Genomic DNA, 4990 nt, shown 5'->3' with positions numbered 1-4990 from the left:
ATGCCAGAATTTATACTACAGGAGATATACATGAATCCATGCTTATTTATGGATATATGTAGCTATTAAAATTCTTCATGTAAACTATTTTTGCTTAAGACAATAAAAAATTCCTATGTATATAAAATTAAAATAAAAAATAAAGTGCTGGGCACGGTGGCTCACACCTGTAATCCCAGCACTTTGGGAGGCTGAGGTGGGCAGATCACCTGAGGTCAGGAGCTGAAGACCATCCTGTAGAACATGGAAAACCCTGACTTTACTAAAAATACAAAAATTAGTTGGGCATGGTGGCATGTGCTTGTAAGCCCATATACTGGGGAGGCTGAGGCAGAATTACTTGAACCCAGGAGGTGGAGGTTACAGTGAGCCAAGATTGCACCACTGCACTCCAGCGTGAGCATGAAGAGCAAAACTCTGTCTCAAAAAATAGATAAATAATAAATAAATAAATAACATAAAAAATAAAACAACACGGGTCAAATTGCTGGTCGCATTAAAATTCAGAATTTCGAACCTGAACTAAATATAAACTTTTAAATGTTTTTTTTAAAAACTTGTTAATATGATCTACCAATTTCTGCCTAAATTATTTAGAAAAACATATTAAGAAAATGGATAATTATTCCTAATACATAAATGCTAAGTAACTAATATTGGGATTCAGATTGTATTGCTATTTACTAAAAAATCAATGTTGCTTTGAGAATCAAATTCTATCTAAAATTATCACAGTAAAAGCACTATTTTTGATTATCATCTTAGAAATGAGACCTTTGACCCATATTTATTTACTAATTTTTTCTTTTTTTTTTTTTTTTTGAGACGGAGTTTTGCTCTTGTTACCCAGGCTGGAGTGCAATGGCGGGATCTTGGCTCACCGCAACCTCCACCTCCTGGGTTCAAGCAATTCTCCCGCCTTAGCCTCCTGAGTAGCTGGGATTACAGGCACGCGCCACCATGCCCAGCTAATTTTTTATATTTTTAGTAGAGACGGGGTTTCACCATGTTGACCAAGATGGTTTCGATCTCTTGACCTCATGATCCACCCGCCTCAGCCTCCCAAAATGCTGGGACTACAGGCTTGAGCCACTGTGCCCAGCCTTTTGGCTAAGATCAAGTGTAGTATCTGTTCTTATCAGTTTAATATTTACTTATTTTTATTGTACTTTAGGTTCTCGGGCACATGTGCAGATCATGAAGGGTTGTTGCATAGGTACTTACATGACAAGTTGGTTTGCTGCCTCCATCCACTCTCCCCCGCCTCACCTATATCTGGCATTTCTCCCCATGTTATCCCTCCCCAACCTCCCCATCCCCCCCGTCTCTCCCCAACCCCCGCAACAGACCTCTCCCTGTGTGTGATGCTCCCCTCCCTGTGTCCATATGTTCTCATTGTTCAACACCCGCCTATGAGTGAGAATATTTTGTGTTTGCTTTTCTGTTCTTGTGTCATTTTGCTAGAATAATGGTTTCTAGATTCATCCATGTCCCTACAAAGGACATTGTTTTTTATGGCTGCATAATATTCCATGGCATATATGTGCCACATTTTCTTTGTCAAGTCTATCATTGATGGGCATTTGGGTTGGTTCCAAGTCTTTGCTATTGTAAACAGTGCTGCAATGAACATACGTGTGCATGTGTCTTTATAATAGAACGATTTATAATCTTTTGGGTATATACCCAGTAATAGGATTACTGGTTTTGACCCATATTTAAATGAACTTTCTCACCTCCCAAATTTGATATCTTGGTTTTAACTTTTGATGGCCAATAAATATAATTTTTAGTCAAATGGTATGTTTATCTTCTTCAAAGAACATTGTTATGTTTATCTTTAGTTTTCACACTGGCAAATTTAAATCAGAAGATACAAGAGAAAAACAGAGATGTCCTTTTAGAATTCAGAAGAAAACGATAAAGATATAAAACTATAAAGAAATTAAATGTTAAATAAAAACTGAAGAGATTAAACTATTGATTTATAAGTAAAAATTAAAAGGTTGGGAGAGAGATTTAAGGAGAGTGGGAGGGGACCCCAAATGCCTCACTGAGGGGGCATTTATGTCATGACCAGAATGACATTAGAGACCCACCCCTGCACAACCCTGGAAACTGTGTCAAGGAGAAGCCACTCTGGTGCAGACACACAATTGGAAGTGAGTCTGGCAGATGAATTGAGAAAGGGGCCAATGTGGCTGTAGAGATTCCGAGGATGGGATGCAGGAGCAGAGAGCAGAATCGTGTGCCCTGGGAGATGAGGTTAGTGATGTGCTCTTCTTTGACAACATCACCCCGAAGCTTAACATCTTTAAACAACAACTACTTAAACAACTACTTAATATTTCACAATTTGTGTGGACCAGAATCTGGGCACCACTTAGCTGGATGCCTCTGCCTCAGGGTCTCTGAAAAGGCTGGGACTGTGGTCTCAAATGAACCTGGATTGGGGGTGTTTCCGTTCAGGTGGGTATTGGCAAGATTCAGTAAAATGCAGTCCTGAGTTCCTCCCTGTCTGTTGGTCTAGGCACTCCCTAGGTTCTCTGTCATGTAAGCCTCCACATAGGGCACCTTATAACATCGGAACTCACATCCTCAATCTGAAAAATACAACAGAGAGCCACAGGAAGAAACAAGAGAGGTAGGTGGGGCGTGGTAGCTCAAGCCTGTAATCCCAGCACTTTGGGAGGCCGAGGTGGGTGGATCAAGAGGTCAAGAGATCAAGACCATCCTGGTCAACATAGTGAAACCCCGTCTCTACTAAAAATACAAAAAATTAGCTGGGCACGGTGGCGCGTGCCTGTAATCCCAGCTACTCAGGAGGCTGAGGCAGAATTGCCTGAACCCAGGAGGCGGAGCTTGCGGTGAGCCGAGATCGCACCATTGCACTCCAGACTGGGTAACAAGAGCGAAACTCTGTCTCAAAAAAAGAAAAAAAAAGAAATAAAGAAAGAAAAGAAAAAGAAACAAGAGAGGTAAAGAGAGAAAGACAGAGGCTAAGGAAGGAAACACAGGGCAGAGCAAGAAGGTGGAAAGTGAAAGCTGTTTACATAATAAAATCTTGGGAATTGCAATAGACAGTGTTTTTCTTCCCAAAATGCATATGTTGAAATTCTAACCTTCAATGTAATGGTATTAGGAGATGGAAGTAAATTAGGACCTGACGGTGAAGCCTTTATGATTAGAATTATTGCCTTTATTTAAAAAAAGAAAACAACAACAACAACAAAAAAGAAATGGAGAGCTCCCCACTCTCTCTGCCAGGTGAGTACACACAACCTGAAGTCTGCAGTCTGTAACTCAGAGGAGAGTCCTCACCAAAGCCTGACCGAGCTGCCCCCGATTTCTCACTTCCAGCCTCTAGAACTGTGAGAAATAAAATTGTGTTGTTTATTAACAAAAACTTATATATTGCTTTATATGTAAAAATTCAAAACTTTAAATGAAAGAAACTTTTCAACCATTGATGTACACTTACAACGAGGCCACAAGAAAAAATGTTCATCCAGGCCAGGTGCAGTGGCTCACGCCTGTAATCCCAGCATTTTGGGAGGCAAAGGCGGGCAGATTGCCTGAGCTCAGGAGTTTGTGACCAGCCCGAGCAACACGATGAAACCTCGTCTCCACTAAAAAAACACAAAAATTTACAATGCAGGTAATAATTATAATAATCATATATGTTATGTATAATCAGTTACATAATTTAAAATGTATAATATATAACAATATATATTCATGTATGTAGTTATATAAATAAATGTATGCATTTAAAACACATTTACATAGCTGACTATATATGGATTATATGTATACAAATGTGATTATTCAGCTTATATAAAATATATGTGATTGTATAATATATATTATTATATATAATTTTGTATGTTTATATTTAATTTGCAAAGATCACGTGAAATTTTCATTTCAGGTAACTTAGTTTTGATTTCCTTAATTTTTTTAAGTTTAATTTTTGTTGTCAATCCATTGCCTCAGTGACATATTTACAAAGTCTTTGCCTACAATCATTCATCATTTTAAACAATGTTATTTATGTTTTTGTTTTTGTTTTTTTGTAGATACTCTTGATCAGGTTGAAAAAGTTACCCTTCTTGCTTCCCTAAATAGATGCCAGTTTTTATCTAAAGCTTTTCAGCTAGTATTGAGAGGATCAAATTGCTTTTATTTTATGATTTGTCAAACTGGTCAATTTCCTTGATTAGTTTACTAATATCAGAAAAAGTCTATATTTACAGAATACATTTCACATGGTCATATGTATTATATTTTTATATTACATATGGTTGGTTTGATATGGAGGAGATAGAGATGATCAGTAATTAAAATAGATTAATATTTAACTCTAATATCCTAAAGACTTAGTACACAAACATCGCAAATTCAATTATTTCTGCCTCTCACTCTGCTTTGTTCCTGATATTCTCATTTTATTTTGGTTTTGGTTAGAACCATTAATAAGTACAAAGGAATTTGTTGGAAACCAAGAGAGTGTGCATCTTCATTTCTAATGTTATGCAGTTCATCCTATCCTGAGATTATGTTTTCTTGTCTTTTGATTGATAATGTACTTAAATAAAATACATTTGATAATGTATTATAAAAAGCAAAGTACATAAAGATCAAATAAAATTGGGTTTGATTATCACTGACTTCCACACTGCTTTCCAGAATGGAAGTCCTTGCTTTTACAGATTGTTATTGATTTTTTATTTTTTTTATTTTAATACTTTATCCTCTTAATTTTGAGATCCAATGGTCTGTACAGAAAAAATAATAATAAAGAAGAAAAAATTATTACTTTTTATTTTCTCCTTATTTTATACGTGTACAAAAAGTGTAACAATAAAATCATGGGGTTTTGTATTTGAAGTTTTGCCTATATTTTTTTTCTCTAAGTTTATATTTTCTTTGCTTAAGTTACTGTAATTAAAATATTTATTTAAGATAATAAACATGAAATAGTCTGTGA

At 36.3% G+C, this 4990-nt stretch overlaps 1 pseudogene; it reads left to right on the top strand.

Moving 5' to 3' along the window:
- Positions 1–1088: 1088 nt before the first annotated feature.
- LOC118149083 (U2 spliceosomal RNA) lies at positions 1089–1236 on the top strand (annotated as a pseudogene).
- Positions 1237–4990: the final 3754 nt, after the last annotated feature.

The sequence above is a fragment of the Callithrix jacchus genome, chromosome 17 (genome assembly GCF_049354715.1).
Source record: "Callithrix jacchus isolate 240 chromosome 17, calJac240_pri, whole genome shotgun sequence".
Taxonomy (NCBI): domain Eukaryota; kingdom Metazoa; phylum Chordata; class Mammalia; order Primates; family Cebidae; genus Callithrix; species Callithrix jacchus.
This window is presented reverse-complemented; position numbering and strand designations above follow the sequence as displayed.